The sequence below is a fragment of the Mus musculus genome, chromosome 2, assembly GCF_000001635.26.
Source record: "Mus musculus strain C57BL/6J chromosome 2, GRCm38.p6 C57BL/6J".
Taxonomy (NCBI): domain Eukaryota; kingdom Metazoa; phylum Chordata; class Mammalia; order Rodentia; family Muridae; genus Mus; species Mus musculus.
Window position 1 is genome coordinate 16,974,785 of NC_000068.7, and position 20,695 is coordinate 16,995,479.

Below are 20,695 nucleotides of genomic sequence, written 5' to 3' on the forward strand. Positions count from 1 at the left end.
CTAAAATGTTTACGCATTAGGTGAACCACACATACATATAGAGGCTACATTGAAAAGCAGTTTTTACAAAGCAGCCTAGTCCTGCAGCTGAAGAAATTTAAGTCCTCCTTCTCCACTGTGAACCTGTTGGTGGATTCTGTTTCCCATGATGCCTTATGCTGGCCTCCTGTGCTCATGCTCTCTCTGTTCTTCTTTCTAGACTTTATTTTTGGCACATATTTATGGGTTGGTTTAAATTGCTGACTACTGTATTTTTCTGGTAAGTTCTAGACAATGGTGACGAAATACTGGAAGGATTTTGGCCTTGGGATTTTTTTCCTTGTGAATTTAGAATACACAGAATTTGTGAGTAAATTATTCACATCAACACGCTTCTTTTCAAAACTCCGTTAACTTAATGAGCATCATCTGTTCAATAAATTCTGCTTGCCGTTCATCTTTTTACTTTTCTACATTTTGGGTTGGTTTACTGCTCTCTGGGAAGCACAAAACTTTTTCTACCATTCTTCCAATTCCAGGAAGAGATAGCTGACAGATGTCCATGGAAACATATGGGTCTTGGGTTTAGATTTGTTGTAAAACAAGTGATGCAGTTTCCTGCTCCCAGCACTGATATCTTAGTCTCTGGCAGGTAGAACTGTTTCAAAAGGGTCTCTCATGTATAAGTTGCCTCCCTCTTCTTTCTTGACAATAACCATAAGAAACCATCTTCAATTATATTATCAAAAGGTTCTAAACTACATCCAAATTAAGTTATGGTAAATTGTTTATGCATGAAGCATTTCTTTTCATTTGCCCTAGTTGGCTTTCTCTAGCACTAGAAAATGAATGTCTATGTGTTGAAACAAAATATGCTTCAGATTTTTGTCTAGACAGCCTTCCTTGGCCATGCAAATGCATCCTGTATAGAAGACTTGTTGTACCAGACCATTATTAGACCCAAGAGCTTTTCTTCATAGTTCTAATCAATGTCCTAATTCTGAACTAACAAGCATTGGATTTTATAGCAACTTTGGGCTCTTGCAATTTATGAGCAATGGCCATCACTTTTAAAGAGAATAAGCTTCATGAAGAACACTGGTTATTTACTATAAAAGCACCATTGATTAGGGATAAGTTAATTCCTGGAACATGAGGATTGTAATAATTACTATTGAGTCCAAGTAGCATTAAAAGACTTCTGGAAAAACAAACACATAAAAAAGCAAGCTGTTACTAATATTTTCTTTCTGTCCCTTCCTGTCCCCTCCCTTCTGCTCTTCTGAGATGAGAATGCATGCTATATGACTCCAAAAGGATGCTGTTTGGAGAAAGGTGTTTTTATTGCTTTCTATATCCCATTTATATACAATTTCTCCTATGGAACTACATCAAATATTCTTAGGTACTTATTTCATCCTATTATTCATTCATTCTATATTTGCTTCTTCTTTGAGTCATTTCTAGACTTAAATGAACAAACTTCTGATGGAAATGAGTTTATTAAACTTATGCACAAGCTTTATTGCTTTTCACTCACTGAAACATCATTTATTTTAGGTTCAGAATGATGACATCAGAATAAATCATGTCTTTATCTGCAAATGCTAAAGGGAAAAATGGAAAGTGCTTGACTGCTTACACAGCAAAAACCTTAAGAAAAGCTTTGTGTCCCCTAATTTAACCAAGAATTATCTATCAATCCCCATTATAGTTATTAGCAAAGGGAATCAATTTTGTAAATGTGTACTTGTGTCCATGTGCAAGGTGGAGACCAGAGGCTGACATTGGAGCCTTCCTCAATCATTCTCCACCTTTCCTTTTGAGACAGTCTTTCACTGTACCCGGACCACCTCAATTTGACTGATGTAACTGGTCAATAAATCCTAGAATCCTTTTATCCCAGCATCTCTAGTGTTGGAATTACAGGTTCAAAAATACCTGGGTTTTGCTAATATTTTGTTTTCATTTGCTGTGTTTTATTTTTTATATGAGTTCTGGAAATTGACCTCAGTTTCTCTTGCTGGTGGAGACAAACACTACATAGTATGAGATCTCCCTACCCCAAAGGAAGTCAGTTTGTTAAGCAGTAAAGTACAGGAGGTAGTCATTGATATTTTAAGATAAGTCAAGTTTATAGAAAAGTTTGCTTGTTCATTCAAAAATTAATGTCAAGTACTGAGTACCTTGAATGGTGGAAAACATTAGTAAATTTAGTATTAGTTCCAGTTTAAATGAGACTTCTGGGGAGAAAAAAATGGGTCCTGACAGCTTTTAAAATAATCAGAGAAAATAAAGTAATTTGGTGTTTACCCCAGTAAGATATGGCTAAATAATAACAATGGTTGACTGGTGTGTATGAAAGACTTCAGAGATAGAGCAACAATACAAAATATGTGCTGACCATGGTCCAGAAAAAAAAAAAAAAAAAAAAAAAACTGACGCGGGGAAGGGAAAGAGGCAGAGGGGTTTGTTTTTGCTGCTGCTGCTGCTGTTGCTGCTGCTGTTGTTTGTTTTGTTTTGTTTTGTTTTGTTTAACAGACCAAAGACCTTCTAGGAGACACTAGAACACAAGGGAGTCCAAGGAAAATTCTGTTTTCCATCCATGACATCACTGAGAGGGGAAAAGATCAATCACTTCCAGAGAAGATTTCCAAATTCATCCACATTGAACGTGGGTGAGATGTTATTATAAGGTTAAAAGAGAACTTCAAAGACTTTTTAATCCTATTCCTCTCGGACAGACTGTGTGAATGACTGCTGAAAATAGCTGCTTGCCCCTTCCTTCAGAGAAACAGTTTACTCACTGCCCACGGACAATGCATTGTGCTGTCTTCTTTTGTCCAGCTGCAGTGTTTATTGATATATGTCCTGGATGACCAGCAAAGAACACACTGTGGCCTGCATAGTAATAAAAGCCTGGCCTTAGAAATCAACAGAGAGCCGGCTTTTTCCATCCCAGTTGAATCCAGCTATTTCCTATACCTCTCATAGGGATGACAAGGAACATTGGCTTTCCTTTCTGGCACACTTGGAAACAAATTTATGCTGAAAAAATACTCCCTTCGACAAATTAGAATAATTTCTAATTTCTTTTATTGGAAAAGGCCTTGTATAATTTAGGGTCAGATTTTTATGTGAAAAGGGCATGAGTTGGAAGAGATAAATTGTCTGAAATTAAAAGTGAAGACAAGTCTGTTGGTGAGTTACAGTTACAGATGTGTCTTCTGCAATCACCAATGACCATATAATTCATCATCTAAACTGGAACACTTTAGAGAGAAGAAAGGTCAGAGAGCTATTAATAATTATAGCAGGACAGTAGCAATAAACTAAACCATCCCAAACTTGGGCACACAATTATCCTATTGCTAGCCAAATTGCACACACACACACAAAGAGAGAGAGAGAGAGAGAGAGAGAGAGAGAGAGAGAGAGAGAGAGAGAGAAGAGAAGACCTATTTATTTATTTATTTGGTTAGTTTTTTATTATATATTTTCTTCATTTATATTTCAAATGCTATCACAAAAGTTACCTATACACTTTCCCTTCCCTGCTCCCCTACCCACCCACTCCCACTTCTTGGCCTTGACATTCCCCTATACTGGGGCATAGAGCCTTCACAGGACCAAGGGCCTCTCCTCCCATTGGTGTCCAACTAGGCCATTCTCTGCTACATATTTTCAATCTCATTTCCAGCCCTCTCCCATACCCTCTCTCCCCACACTTGATCACCATCCCGTTCCCTTCCTCACAGTTCATTTTCATTGTGTATTTTCCTCTTGCCTTAAAGTATACATATCTACAAGGTATGTCTTATCTTGTAGATATATCTACAAGACATAACTTTTTTTGTGTGGGTACAGTGAACTTTATTGATGGCATTCAAGAGAGTAGGAAAGGCTCTCTAAGCCCCTGCTCTTATCAGGGTCTGAGGTGGAAATTGTGAGGGAGATGCTCAGTGTTGGGTGCCGAGTTGGGATAGGGACTCCTCAGCAACCGAGGGCCTCTCTCTTGCTCTCAGTGTCTTTGCTGGGGAAGGTGGTCCAGGGTTTCTTACTCCTTGGAGACCATGTAGGCCATGAGGTCCACCACCCTGTTGCTATAGCCATCTTCATTGTCATACCAGGAAATGAGCTTTACAAAGTTGTCATTGAGAGCAATGCCAGTCCCAGCATCAAAGGTGGAAGAGTGGGAGTTGCTGTTGAAGTCACAGGAGACAATCTGGTCCTCAGTGTAGTCCAGGATGCCCTTCAATGAGCCCTCAGATGCTTGCTTCACCGCCTTCTTAATTTCATCATACTTGGCAGGTTTCTCCAGTAGGCATGTCAGATACACAATGGATACATTAGGGGTAGGAACATGAAAGGCCATGCCAGTGAGCTTCCCGTTCAGCTCTGGGATGACCTTGCCCACAGCCTTGGCAGCACCAGTAAATGAGGGGATGATGTTCTAGGCAGCCCCACAGCCACCACTCCACTGCTTTCCAGAGGGACCATTAACAGTCTTCTGAGTGGCAGTGATGGCATGGACTGTGGTCATGAGCCCTTCCACAGTGCCAAAGTTGTCACTGATGACCTTGGCCTGGGGGAGGGGGTAAGCAGTTGGTGGTGCAGGATGCATTGTTGGCAATCTTGAGTGAGTTGTCATATTTCTCGGGGTTCACACCTATCACAAACATGGGGGCATCATCAGAAAAGGCAAAGATGATGACCCTTTGGCTCCACCCTTCAAGTGGGCCTCAGCCTTCTCCATGGTGGTGAAGATGCCAGTAGACTCTACGACATACTCAGCACTGGCATCACCCCATTTGATGTTAGCAGGATCTTGCTCCTGAAAGATGGTGATGGACTTCCGTTTGATGACAAGCTTTCCATTCTCGACCTTGACTGTGCCATTGAATTTGCCATGGGTGGAATCATACTGGAACATGTAGACCATGTCATTGATGTGAATGAAGGGGTCATTGATGGCAACAATCTCCACTTTGTCAAGTGGAGAGCAGATGGCAGCCCTGGTAACCAGGCACCCAATACAGCCAAATCCATTCACACAGACCTTCACCATTTTGTCTACGGGATGAGGCTAGCACTGCACAAGAAGTTGTGGCTGTCTCTGGAACAGGGATGAGCAGAGCTACAAGACATACCTTAAGGTAGACATATCTACATACAAACATAAGCACTTCAAGATTCACATACTTTTTTTCAAAACATTTACGTTAACTCTTTTCTTATGACTATTCAAGTTTTTAATCAGTTTTGTCCTATTTTAATAGAGCATTAACACTCACTTATCCAGTTATTTATTCAACAAGTATTAGGTGGTGCTTGATAAAATTTCCAGGCACTGAGGAGAAAGTTGTGAGAAAATCAATCACAACACTAAGCCTTGTGGAGCTGCAGCTGATAGTAAGACAGAAGCTGATCTGTGAGTGCTAAAAAGCAATGGCAGCCACAGCAGTAACACAATGAATTGGGGACAATGATGGGAAAGGTTGGGAGGATGACTTCTCTGAGGAAAGACCATTTGTGTAAACACTCAAGAGGAATGAGTCATTTGAGACTCTAGGACAAAAGCTCTCCATGGAAGATCAAGGTCAAGGGCTAAGAGGTAAAAATAAGACTTGTGTAATAGCAGAGAGAGAGAGAGAGAGAGAGAGCGCACTGGGCTTATCAGTCCCTTGGCGTTACTTATGTTTCTCATGGCCATAACAGAACACCATACAGAAGCAGTTTGAGAGAGGATAGGTTTACTTTGACTCCTGGATTCAGGGAGATTTCAGTTCACCACAGCAAGGAAATCATGGTGGAGCCATTCATGCTGGAGATATCATGTGGCAGCGATTTGTTTATACATGCTACAAAACAAGAAGCAGGGAACCTAAACTGGAACCAGAGTAGTTATGATATTCTGTCCCAACAAGCAACAATAGTGACACAAGCTAGAGACAGTCATTTAAAACATCTTGTGGAAAATGTCTCAGATTTGAAATATTGAACTCCATTTCTTTGGCCTTTTTAACTCTTCAGCACTTCTGGCCTCCTTTCTTTGATTACTCTGCTCAGTTTATAATGCCTCAAATAAATCAAGCATGCCCCAGCCTCAGGGCCCCTGCATTTGGGGCTTCTACGACTCTGAATGATTATTTTCCACATAGAGTTATGCTACCTCTGCCCACTGGGAGTGCTGATGAAACATTGTTTCATCACTTTCTTCTTGCCTATTATTATTATTATTATTATTATTATTATTATTATTATTATTATTACCATCACATGATTATATGCAAATTTAGTTAGTTTTAGCTTTAGTGTGCATTGATATTGCCACGGAACCTTAATCATTTATAAATTCTTAGATGAATGACCTATTTCATGAGCCAGAAAAATGGCTCAGCACTTAAGAACACTGGCTGATCTCCCAGAGGAGCCAGGTTTGATGTACAGTACCTGATGGGCTGCTCACAACATTTGCTAACTGTAGTCCTAAGGGAAGATATGATCTCTTCTATCCTTTGAGGGCATTAAATGCATGGGGTGGACACACTTACACACAGGCAAAATACTCAAACATAAGATAGATAGATAGATAGATAGATAGATAGATAGATAGCCTGTTTTAATACACAAACAGACTTTACTAACCTAGCAACCTGAGTTGTGTGGTATTTGGTAGTACACTAAAAAATTTAAGTCTTTGTAATTACTTGAGAAATCAAATGGCTGGTCATTTTCATGACTACCAAATTATACAAATTGAGAAGTAGAAAACACCCTGGAAATGGGCTATCACACAAATCTGGATAGTTATGAAATAGGTGCCATAGTTCTCAAGGAAAACATAGAAGAGAAGAGCTGACAAACCTTGGGTTGTTACTGTGAATGACTGTGGTCAATAAGAAAATGGCAGTGAAACCACAGGTCAAACATCCACCAAGAAAAATAAATGAAAATGTAGAAGTACATTTGTCCACTCCAGAATACCTTTGAACCACAGCCGAAGATTGTTATGAAATGTTTCAAGTTCTCAAGAAGGCAACTTTTTAAGCACTTGTTCAATGCAGTTAAATGAAAACTGCTTCACAGAAGAATAAGATGTACCAGCAAAATGGGAAAATATTAAGAACCAGAATGAAAACCTCAATGGGAAACGCAAGCTAATTCACAATGGCAATGTAGCTAAGACACATGCAAGCTGCAAGAAAGACAGGATGAAGGATAGACCAGAGGGAAGGAACCTCTGTAAATATAAGTAGCTCTATCCAGGTCATAGGGCCCCACAAATCCAATTTCCTTCATGCTTTCTCCATGGTTTGGAATTCCTGAATGTAATTCCTTTTTTCCCTCAGGGTCTACAGTGCAAAGATTCACATGATGAAGCCCTAACCCTAACATAGTGGTGTTTGGAAACACAGCCTTCAGACCTAAAGTTAGATTATGTCATGAGAGTGGTATCCTCACAACAAGATCAGTGTCTCTATAACCCTAAGAAGTAACGTTGTCTTCCTTATACCACATTCTCTGTGAAGTTTTGTTATGACAGTTGATAAGCAGATTAGCGAAGGACCTCTAAAAGTGAGCAACATCCCAATAGAATTAAGCTATCATATAACTGTTCTGGAAAGGCAGCACATAAATGTGATGCAGTTTGTTAAATGAACCCCTTAGAGGAAGTGTGAGGAGTGTATGAAGTCTTGAGTGAAGGCATTATTGAAAAGGGCCACGGTCTCAGACCCATGGGAATTGTCAAAACCTTTCCTGGGTCAGGCTTGCAGTTGACAAAAGATTCTTACTCTGGTCAGTGTACAGACGCTGGCAGTGCACACAAAACCCAGCAACTGCAACTTCTGGCTCCTGGATGTTTATAGCCAAACACTATTCCAACTCCTTACCTCCTTCTTTTCTTGTACTACAACATAGAACATGACAAACACACTGAGGTTCCAAGTTGCTTGCATAGTTGGTATCCATCTATAATAGCAAGTACATTTCATCTAAAGCCAGTTTTTCTGTATGTGTCTCTGTGTGTCTGCCTGTCTTTTATTCATTCCCTTATCACCTAATTAAGTCAACCACTGGGACTGTGTAGGATACAATGGCATACATAGATTGAAGCTCCTTTATTGACATACCTATCTACTTGCCAAAATAACTAAAGAGGGCTTCCCAGCTTCAATGTAGATCAAGTGTTCTAAATCTGATGAGCCCCAACTACTGCCCACAATCTACGGGAACCTGGCCAAGTACAATCAATGCAGTAGTGGTATTTCCTGGCATTCTGGTACACCAGAAATAATGTGCTGTGTTGAGTCATTCTTAGTGACTAATGGACACTGTTGACAGACTGGACTTTTCTATTAAGAGCAGATCTTTTCCCTGTGGCTCCAACAATGGCTTAAACTAACAAGATCAATGATTCAAATGGATTTTCTTTAGGTCAAGTAGGTTAAACCTTCTGGAAAAAATGTACACAGGTACAGCTTTTGGAAGCCTAGGAAGATCCAACTCTATAAACAAATTTTACTATCAGAAGAAATCAAATGTAGAGGTAAGCTGAGACAGTGCCAGAAGCCATATAGAAGATGGTAAAAACTAGCAGGTGATCTTCCTGAGATCATGGACTGTGAACTCCAATGAATGAGCCCTTTTCTGTCAAGACCAAACAGGGATACATTTTACGAAAGAGTACTGCTATTAATATGCCTTTCCTGTTATTATTAAATTTGAATAACAAACTCTAGGTATTAATCCACCCTTTTGGAAAGATTTCTGCAGATCAACAAAGATGTACTGTCTTGTAGTGATGCTGTATAGACAAATAGATGGTTTCTTAATTCTTAATGATGATCCTATAAGAATTCCTAAAATTATACTAGTGATCATTAAGCCATTTCTAATAGGACTGCTTTTAAAGCCCTCTTTGATATGAAAACTGCAATTAGAACTCTGCTAGTCTTCATGTGTCATGAGTTAATTGTTTCTGATATAGAAAGCAGGCATTTACAACCTAGAACACATTCCAAGAAGTTGTAAAACAATTAACCAAAGGTTATAAAAGGGATCTAACAATTGATTGTAAGTACAAGGACAGAAGATAAAATATTGATTATGGACAGCTTCTGGGACAGGCAGAAGTGACACAGCTTCTGGGACAGACCCCATTTCGGTCTCCAGACTTCCAGACACCTTCCCCGCCAGAGGAGAGGTGTCCGCCCGGTGGGGGCGGGGGGGTTCTGCCAGAACAGGTGGGGGAGCCATCTTGGGTCACAGATCACTCAGAGACTAGTCTGCTCAAATGAGAGTGTGGACTACAGAAACTACACAGCTTCTGGGACAGGCAGAAGCTACACAGCTTCTGGCACAGACCCCATTTCAGGCTCCAGACATCTGGGCACTTTCCCCACCAGAGGAGAGGTGTCCTCCTGGGAAGGCTCTGAAGGAGCAGGTTGGGTAGCCCTCTCAGGTCCCAGATCCCGCAGAGACTAGTCTGCTCAGGTGAGAGTGTGGACTACAGAAGCTACACAGCTCTGGGACAGGCAGAAGTGACACAGCTTCTGGGACAGTACCTGTTTCAGGCCATCATCTTCAGCCAGGAGGCAGGGCTGAATGCCAGATATCTGTGCACTTTCCCTGCAAGAGGAGAGCTTGCCTACAGAGAGTACTCTGATCACTGAGACTCAGGAGAAAACTAGACTTCCAGGTCTGCTGACAGAGCCTAACAGAATCACAGGGGGAACAAGCTCCAATGAGAGACAACTATAATAATGAACTCCAGGAAATACAAGATGGTGAAAGGCAAATATAAGAGTCTTACTAACAGAAACCAAGACTACTCACCATCATCAGAACCTAGCACTCCCACCTCAGCCAGTCCTGGATACACCAGCACACCCGAAAAGCAAGACTCACATTTAAAATCATATCTCATGATGCTGGTAGAAGACATCAAGAAGGACTTTAATAACTCACATAAAGAAATACAGGAAAACACTGCTAAAGAGGTAAAAGTTCTTAAAGAACTACAGGAAAACACAACCAAACAGGTGATAGATTTGAACAAAACCATCCAAGGCCTATATAGGGAAGTAGAAACAATAAAGAAAACCCAAAGGGAGAGAACGCTGGAGATAGAAACCCTAGGAAAGAAATCTGGAACCATACATGCGAGCATCAGCAACAAAATACAAGAGATGGAAGAGAGAATCTCAGGTGCAGAAGATTCCATAGAGAACATCAGCACAACAATCAAAGACAATTCAAAATTCAAAAAGATCTTGACTCAAAACATTCAGGAAATCCAGGACACAATGAGAAGACAAAACCTACGGATAATAGGGGTAGATGAGAATGAAGATTTTCAACTTAAAGGGTCAGCAAATATCTTCAACAAAATTATAGAAGAAAATTTCCCAAACATAAAGAAATAGATGCCCATGAACATACAAGAAGCCTACCGAACTCCAAATAGACTGGACCAGAAAAGAAATTCCTCCTGATACATAATAATCAGAATAACAAGTGCACCAAATAAAGATAGAATATTAAAAGCAGTAAGGGAGATAGGTCAAGTAACATATAAAGGCAAGCCTATTAGAATTACAGCAGATTTTTCACTAGAGGCTATGAAAGCCAGAAGATCCTGGACAGATGTTATACAGACCCTAAGAGAACACAAACGCCAGCCCAGGCTACTATACCCAGCCAAACTTTCAATTACCATAGATGGAGAAACCAAAGTATTCCATAACAAAACCATATTCACACAATATCTTTCCATGAATCCAGCCCTTCAAAGGATAATAAAGGCAAAACACCAACTCAAGGATGGAAACTACACCCTAGAAAAAGCAAGAAAGTAATCCTTCAAAAAACCTAAAAGAAGACAGCCACAAGAACAGAATCCCAACTTTAACAACAAAAATAACAGGAAGCAACAATTACTTTCCTTTAATTTCTCTTAATATCAATGAACTCATTCCCCAATAAAAAGACATAGACTAACAGACTTGCTACTCAAACAGGACCCAACATTTTGTTGCTTACAGGAAACCCACCTCAGAGAAAAGGACACTACCTCAGAGTGAAAGGCTAGAAAACAATCTTCCAAGCAAATGGTCCCAAGAAACAAGCTGGAGTAGCCATTCTAATATCAAATAAAATTGACTTCCAAACCAAAGTTATCAAAAAAGACAAGGAGGGCCACTTCATACTCATCAAAGGTAAAATCTACCAAGATGAACTCTCAATTCTGAATATCTATGATCCAAATACAAGGGCACCCAAATTCATTAAAGAAACTTTAGTAAAGCTCAAAGCACACATTGCACTTCACACAATAATAGTGGTAGCTTTCAACACCACACTCTCACCAATGGATAGATCCTGGAAACAGAAACTAAACAGAGACACATGGACACTAACAGAAGTTATGAATCAAATGGATTTAATTGGTAGCTACAGAACATTTTATCCTAAAACAAAAGGATATACCTTCTTCTCAGCACCACATGGTACCTCCTCCAAAACTGACCATATATTTGGTCACAAAACAGGCCTCAACAAATACAAAAATATTGAAATTGTCACATGCATCCTATCAGATTACCACGGTCTAAGGCTTATCTTCAATAACAGCATAAATAATAGAAAGCTAACATTCACATGGAATCTGAACAACACTCTTCTCAATGATAACTTGGTCAAGGATGAAATAAAGAAAGAAATTAAAGACTTTTTAGAGTTTAATGGAAATTAAGATACAACATTCCCAAACTTATGGGAAACAATGAAGACAGTCCTAAGAGGAAAATTCATAGCCCTGAGTGCCTCCAAAAAGAAACTAGAGAGAACATATACTAGCAGCCTGACAGCATACCTAGAAGCTCTAGAACTAAAGGAAGCAAATTCACCCAAAAGGAACAGACAGCAGGAAATATTTAAATTCAGGGCTGAAATCAACCAAGTGGAAACAAAAAGAACTATTCAAAGAATCAACCAAACCAGGAGATGGTCCTTTGAGAAAATCAACAAGATAGATAAACCCTTAGCCAGACTCACTACAGGGCACAGGGACAGTATCCTAATTAACAAAATAAAAAATGGAAAAGGAGACATAACAACAGAACCTGAGGAAATCCAAAACATCATCAGATCCTACTACAAAAGGCTATACTCAACGAAACTAGAAAACCTGGATGAAATGGACAACTTCCTAGACAGATACCAGGTACCAAAGTTAAATCAGGATCAGATTAATGATCTAAACAGTCCCATTTCCCCTAAATAAATAGAAGCAGTCATCAATAGTCTCCCAACCAAAAAAAGCCCAAGACCTGATGGGTTTAGTGCAGAGTTCTATCAGATCTTCAAAGAAGACCTAATTCCAACTCTTCTCAAACTATTCCACAAAATAGAAACAGAAGGTTTTCTACCCAATTCATTCTGTGAAGCCACAATTACTCTTATACCTAAACCACATAAAGAGGCAACAAAGAAAGAGAACTTCAGACCAATATCCCTTATGAATATCAATACAAAAATACTCAGTAAAATCCTCCCTAAAAAAATCCAAGAACACATCAAAACGATCATCCATCATGACCAAGTAGGCTTCATCCCAGGGATGCAGGGATGGTATAATATATGGAAATCCATCAACATAATCCACTATATAAAGAAACTCAAAGACAAAGATCACATGATCATCTCGTTAGATGATGAATAGGTAGGGAGAAAGTAGGAAGTCTTCTCTATTTCTGATTTTAGTGGGATTGCTTCAAGGTTCTCTCCATTTAATTTGATGTTGACTACTGGTTTGCTGTATATTGCTTTTATTATGTTTAGGTATGGGCCTTGAATTCCTGATCTTTCCTTGAATTCCTGAACAGAACAGCAATTTCTTGTGCTGTAAGATCACGAATTGACAAATGGGACCTCGTAAAAATGCAAAGCTTCTGTAAGGCAAAAGACACTGTCAATAAGAAAAAAAGGCCACCAACAGATTGGGAAAGGATTTTTACCAATCCTAAATCTGATAGGGGACTAATATCCAATGTATACAAAGAGCTCAAGAAGCTGGACTCCAGAAATTCAAATAACCCCATTAAAAAATGGCAAACATAGCTAAACAAAGAATTCTCAACTGAGGAATACTGAATTTCTGAGAAGCATTAGAAAAAATGTTCAACATCCTTAATCATCAGGGATATGCAAATTAAAACAACCTTGAGATTCTACCTCAAACCAGTCAGAATGGCTAGGATCAAAAATTCAGGTGACAGCAGATGCTGGGGAAGATATGGAGAAGGAGGAACACTCCTCCACTGCTAGTGGGAATGCAAGCTTGTACAACCACTCTGGAAGTCAGTCTGGCGGTTCCTCAGAAAATTGGACATAATATGCCCAGAAGATCCAGCAATACCTCTCCTGGGCATATATCCAGATGTTCCAACTGGTAATAAGAACACGTGCTCCACAATGTTCATAGCAGCCTTATTTATAATAGCCAGAAGCTGGAAAGAACCCAGATGTCCCACAGAAGAATGGATACAGAAAATGTGGTACATTTACACAATGGAGTACTACTCAGCTATTAAAAACAATGGATTTATGAAATTCTTGGACAAATGGATGTATCTGGAGGATATCATCCTTAGTGACGTAACCCAATCACAAAATGAGTCATTAGATATGCACTCACTGATAAGTGGATATTAGCCCAGAAACTTAGAACACCCAAGATATAATTTGCAAAACACAAGCAAATCAAGAAGAGGGAAGACCAATGATTGGATATTTCATTCCTCCTTATAAAAGGTAACAAAATATTCATGAAAGGAATTTCAAAGACAAAGTTTGAAGCTAAGAGGAAAGGATGGACTATCCAGAGACTACCCCACCTGGGGATCCATCCCATAATCAGCCACCAAACCAAGATACTGTTGCATATGCTGAAGGGACCCTGTTATAGCTGTCTCATATGAGGCTATGCCAGTGCCTGGCAAATACAGAAGTAGATGCTCACCGTCATCTATAAGATGGAACATAGGGCCCCCAATGGAGAAGGTAGAGAAATCACCTAAGGTGCTGAAGGGGTCTGCAACCCTAGAGGTGGAACAACAATATGAACTAACCAGTACCCCCGGAGCTTGTATCTACAGCTGCATATGTAGCATCACCAGGAAGAGAGGCCCCTTGGTATTGCAAACTTTTTATGTCCCAGTACAGGGGAATGCCAGGGCCAAGAAGGGGGAGTGGTGGGTAGGGGATCAGGGCAGAGGGAGGGTATAGGGAACTTTCAGGGTAGCATTTGAAATTTATATAAAGAAAATATCTAATAAAAATAAAAATAAATAAAGTAATAAATTAAAAACAACAAAACAAAAAAAATTACCATAGTTCCAGAATTATGACTTACACTGCCACATCTTAAGACCTTAATTTTAAAAGGGTTAAGAATAAAAATTACCTTCTTCATATTTTACAGGGGTCACTTCTTTATGGCTAAAAAAGAATCCATTATATGTATTAATTACATTCTTTGTCTATTCCTCTGTTGATTGACACCTAGGTGGAGTCCATAACTTAGAATATTTAAATTGGCTATTGTAAACAGTACTACAATAAACAACAATGTGCCAGTATCACATTGAAAAGAAATATTGACTATGTTATTTTATACAGAGCCTCAATAACTTAGTCACAAGTGGTATGACTTTTTAATTCTCAGTAAACCTGTGGAGTTAGTGATGGAAAATAAATGTCTAGTTAGATAACTACTCTTGATGTAAACATCTTTGGTGTAAACTTCTTATTCAATTTATGGTTTGGATTTATGTTGGAACTTAGTGAACTTTTGTAAAGAAAAAAAAAGAATGTTGGAAAAACTATGTGATCTATTTTCCTAAAAAAAGATACAAAAAACCAGGAATGATTACATTAGAGAAGAAGGATAAGAAAGTTATTAAGATATTTTAGAAGACAGCATTCAGCTCAGCTAAAGTTTAAAGGCCAGAGATGAAAAGTCTTTAAAACTATATCTGAGGACCATCAGTCTTTAAAGGTACCTCTATATCCAAATCAGTCTTTAAAGGTACCTCTATATCCAATGCTGTGTCCTGCTTCAACTTATTCTAGGCCACACTGGCTCCCAGCAAGACAGCACGAGGAATCAGTCACAGAGAACAGAAACTTGTATTATTAACCGAAGTAAAATAAGAACTTTTTATAGATATACTAACCCCCAGAGCATGAAGCAAAGCCACAGCTTTGCCACCAGCCATGTTGTGTTCCCTCTTCTCGTCTTGGATTAGTACCGTGAGAGGTGGAGGAGAAGAAGTTTAATCCCTTCCATCTTTCTCTGAGCAAATCTGTCTCCTCGTATACTTCATTGTTTTAATTATTGTTCTCCAATTGTTTGACTTTTCAACTTAATCACTCAGTTCACTGTTGCAGTCTCATTGCCCATATTCCAAATTTCCAAGACCCTTGTCTTAAACTTTTTGTTTACTTCCTTTGTGTTTGTTTCTTTGAGACAGGGTCTCACTCTGGCTTCAAACTTGCCGCATCAGTGGATGTAGTTGAACTCTTGATTCTTATTTCTCCAGCCAAATGCTAAGGCTACAGTAGGTGTGTGCTACCATTCTCAACCCTAATCCTGATCCAAATACTTCTGGTGAAAGAAAGGCCATAGGCAGATAGGCTCATAGATAAGTGAATGCCGATCATTCAGAGGACACATAGGCTAAAACACATTTTAAAAATCTTCCCATGTCTACATATGTCTGAGACATGAAAATAAAGTCCCATTTTTTTTAACATGACACCAAACTCTAGCTCAGTACTCCTGTGCAAAGATATGGAATGCTTCACCAAACATACCAAGCATCAGACATAATAGGATTTAGTGGGACCAGATAGTTCTTCTGCATTCAAAGTAAAGCCCCTGCTTGGTCCAGCCAAAAGATCCCTGCACAATGTCTCCCCAGAACATTGAGTGGAGATTTGATTTTTCACTTGCAAATTAAAAATAGCCAGCCATTCATGCAGTTCTTCCTGGACTGAAGACAAATTTTCAAATTTGTGTTCATTTGCTTACCACTATAAGCAATGCCTAGATTTTGCTGTGATTGTTATTGCTTTTTTTCTGTTGTTGTTTTTCTTGAGATCCTAGTTGTTACTGCCTTTTGTGTTACTTAAGGTTTGTCTATGTCCACCTCAAGTCCTGAATAATGACTCAAAGGTGTATTTATTTATGAATTAATGCCTAGGCCTTAGGCTAAGCTTGATCCCCAAATAGCTCATAACTCAATTAACATGATTATACTAGTCTATATCTGCCAGGGGGCTGGTTACCTCTCTTGAGTTTCATAAGTTTGACTTCTGCATCTTGGCTCTTAATCTTCTATGCCTAACTCCTTCCCAGAGTGTGGGGAGCCGCACTCACATTTGCCATTATAAGATGGCGCTGACAGCTGTGTTCTAAGTAGTAAATAATCTGCACATGTGCAGGGGCAGTTTTCCCGCCATGTGCTCTGCCTTTCTCGTGATGACAACTAGGCCTATGGGCTGCAGCCAATCAGGGAATGACACGTCCTAGGCGGAGTATAATTCTCCTTAAAAGGGACGGGCTTCTGGCGCTCCCTCTCTTCGCTTCTTCGTCTCTTCATCTCTTCGTCTCTTTCTCTTCCTCTTCGTCTTTTCCTCTGCTCTCTTCCTCTGCTCTCTGCCCCTCTCTCTGCATCTCTCTCTGCGTCTCTCTGCGTCTCTCTCTCTCTTCCTCTCTGCCTCTCTCTGCTGCGCTCTTCCTCTCTTGCTCCTGAGTAAGCAATAGAGCTTTGCCGCAGAAGATTCTGGTTTGTTGCGTCTTTCCTGGCCGGTTGCGAACGCACGTAAGACCAGAGTTCTATCCCTTCCAGAATTCCTACCTTCTACTGTCTGCCTTTGCTAAAGTCTATCAGCTTTTTAGTAAATCAAACAGAAGGTGAGAGATGGAGTGTTTACAAAATACACAGATTATGATGTAGCAGTATGAATAACCATACCAAAGTCCAGTCTGCCCTAGTCTCCCCTGCCACAGAAATCAGCATTCGAATAATACAAAGATAATCTTTTACAAAATACCCAATATTATGATCCCAGCACTTTTACACTACTAAACAGTAAATTGAAAGGTGGCTTCAGAAACTAATGTGTTCAAGTAAACAGCCCTTGTTAAAAGAGTTTTCCTCAATCCCAGGGGATTGGAATGCCCAGGTTACTTAGTGTGGGAAATTGCAAAAATTAGCAGAACTCTGAGGCCTTGAAATGTCATGTGCTGAATGAATCAAACATCCTCCCAGAATTGAAGATAGAAATAGAACTGACATCCACTTATCTCTTTTCCTGTATGAATATCATCAGCCACTAAGTTTCAGATAGGTAGGAGAGAAGGAAGAGGAATGAGAAAAAGCAACATTTTCTCTTATTACTTTGTTGGTGCCTTGAGAGTAGAGTTGTTTTTTTTTAAGAAGGTTGCTTTATCATCTTCCATACTTTTTCATTCTTATCAGAATGTGCCATCCATTTCTTTGAGAATCATAATTTATTAAAAATTAGTATATGTTGCATTTTTGTTCAGAAATTCATGATTTCTCAAGCTATGGACACGGAATATGACCAGATATCACAGAATTTAAAACATACATGTACATACACACACACAGACACTAGCATGTCTAGTCCAAGGCATATCTGTACATAAAACACTCTGGAATCTAAAAGTGAGTATTTTTTCCTTTCAAGCCCAAAGCTAAGTTCATTCATATTCAGATAATTAAAAGATATCTTTTAATACAATCATTCAACGTATAATTACTAAGTACTTATTGTAGCATAGAACTATTCTTTTGATAGATTGGTAACAGCATTGCTAAATAAAAATAAATGACAACCAGTTAAATTTAAGTTGCAGGTGAATACTGAATGTTTCAATGGGGATACTTGTAGTATTTGTCATCACTGTCTATCATAAGTTCAAATTTAACTAGATAATTCTTAATTTAGCATGAATTCCTAATTTGTGATAGCTATATCTGGCAAACTCAAATGGCCAACTCTTAAGCTATTTAATCACTTTGCCTTTTGTTTAAGTTTTTACAATGTAACTAACTTCTAGGCATACAATGACAAGATGGGATATCTGTCCCTGGAACTCTGAAAAGCAAACATTAATTGTAAAATACATACAACCATAGCCTTACATGTGATTCTAAGAAACTTCAAAGTTTTAAGACTAGATGCACAAACCCCCAAAATCCTAGGTTGGACAAAAACAGTTTCTTTTCTCTGATGACAAACATAAATTCTAGTGGTATTGGCTTTTCCTTTCATGTTATCTTTGTAGCCAAACATTTGTGTCTCCATCTCCAAATATGTATGTTAAGTGTAACTAATCTCCTTTTATAGGGCAACTCCATTTAATCTATTTCCTAGATACTACTTCACTTACTATTAAATTAAAAACCCAGTGCTGGGTATAGGTTACTTCTTTTGGAAGTATTGGTAAGTCGAAACTGTACATTATGTTGCTGTTGTTCATGGTTACTCCCCAGAAATTGATAGAAAGAATATTGCTGCAGATAGCACATACTTGAATCATAGACCACTAGTCAATCTGGTACTGACTGGAACCTTGTACCCTACCTGTTATTTTGTTTAGTAGCATATGGTATATACTACTGGGGGTGAATCATAATCTATCAGTTTTACATAGCTGTGAACCCTATGAACTACAGCAACAACTGGCATGACAAGACAAACCCACTCATGTAACAGTGGCACAAATGCTATGGACTAATCAACTTTCTGGCTAGATTTAAGGCTTATTCCACAAGATGGGGCTCATATTTGGCACTGTTATTGAAGCTGAACACTTGTAGCTAAACAGGTCTCAGTCCCTAAGGGAGAACTTAATACTATTATTCTGCCAACTAGACATAGTATTAACTTGACTCCTAATGACTAATAGTTATCCACATAGAATTGTATATCTCACAAGTATCATTAAAGAACTTTTTTTTCAATAGATAGCAATCAAGACATAAGTTCACAACTGTTCAATATTCAAATAATAAGAGACTGTACACATGCAGATCTCAAGGTTCAGGGATCTTCACAGAAGTGGGTGGAAGACAGAAAGGTTGTAAGATTGTAAGAGCCAGGGCTGGTAGATGACTATAGCAAACAATGCTTCTTGGCCTCAAAGAAATTTGCATAAGACACAGTGTTTGCAAGTGTAAGACCTTCCCATCATCAGTCCAGACAAAATTCCAGCATGGAAGAAGGAAATAGTCATGAAGTCTCAGTCACAGTTAGGGGACAATTGGTGACTGATAGCTGTGAGAAGAGGGAGAATCAACTTTCTTTATGGATGAGGCTCCTGAGAGTCTACCATGATTCAACAGATGACATTATACTCATAAACAGACTGGCATCATTAAGGTAATTCAGTGAGTTAATATTGCATCCCACTCGACCGGCAAGAAAGACGCAACAAACCAGAATCTTCCGCGGCAAGAGCTTTATTGCTTGCTTCTCAGGAAGATTCCGAACTGGGAAAATGGTGCTGCTTTTATAACCCGCAGCGTGATGTTTCAGCACCTGATATGGCGTGACAGCTCCTGATTCGTTGCTTGCCCATCACCCCACTATTACACCCTGAGAATGGGAGTGACTAGGAGTGAATTCACTCTCGCACCTGCGTACAAGGCTTGTTTACTAGTTAGACACAGGGGAGGCCCGCGCCATCTTATAATGGCGATTGCTCACGGCACAAACGGCTCTCCTCAGAGATTACTGGAGGCACGCACGCGATTGCTCGCAGCACGTACCGGCTCTCCACAAGTTAAAACAAACAAGCACATAAATTTGAAAGAACAGTTTAATGAGGAAGAATATGAAGGAAGAGCTAGAGAGTGAGTGGACTTGATCAAAACAGTTTATATGAATATATGTAATTCTCAATAAAAATATTTTAAAAGAAAAATATAAGCCTTCGTGCTGTGGTAGGAAGTGGGGCTGTAATATATGATTAAGTCATAGACTGAAGCTTTAGTGATTAAGATCATACTCTGATCATGGGTCCCAGAGAGGTCCATGTGAGGACACTATTAAAGTTAGCCATTAGCTCCTAGCAGATGGCCACTATCACACTGTATCCTAGTCTCACATACCCAGTCTACAGACTATGAGAAATAATTGCCACCTATCTATTACCCAGGAACACTAGGGAGCTGTTTGAGTGGGACTCTTTTGGATTACTATTATATAAAAACAGCTCCCCAAATACTCTACAATGTTTTGTTATAGCATTTCAGCTGGCAGAATAGCCTCTCTGACTTTAGGCATTAAGAAATGTATACTAGACCAGGTATTCCCATGGGGCTGCCCAAATAGAGTTGGATTTTTTTCAGGTTACAGCTGTATTTACCCTCTTTTGGAGAACTAAGGAATCATTACATACCCAGAATTCAATAGTGTCCCTCCTTCAAATTCAAGGTTGTTTCCTTGCTCTGAATTGTAGTGGAATTTTACCAGGATTGTCAGTATAATAAAGATATTGTGCTTTCCACTTCTCTAAGATTAAAATTCACAACCCGAATGGCAACCGAATCTTTTGAATAACTCTTTTCAGTCTATTATTTTTTCCCCATTGGCAAAAGTATTTTATATATAT

At 39.2% G+C, this 20,695-nt stretch overlaps 1 long non-coding RNA gene and 1 pseudogene across 1 annotated transcript in view; both read right to left on the reverse strand.

Annotated features, from left to right (window-relative positions):
- The window catches only part of 4930515L03Rik (RIKEN cDNA 4930515L03 gene), a 95,049-nt gene that overhangs the window by 56,107 nt on the left and 18,247 nt on the right, over positions 1-20,695 (reverse strand). The gene's annotated exons all lie outside the window — the stretch shown is intronic.
- Positions 3,836-5,065, reverse strand: Gm13326 (predicted gene 13326; annotated as a pseudogene).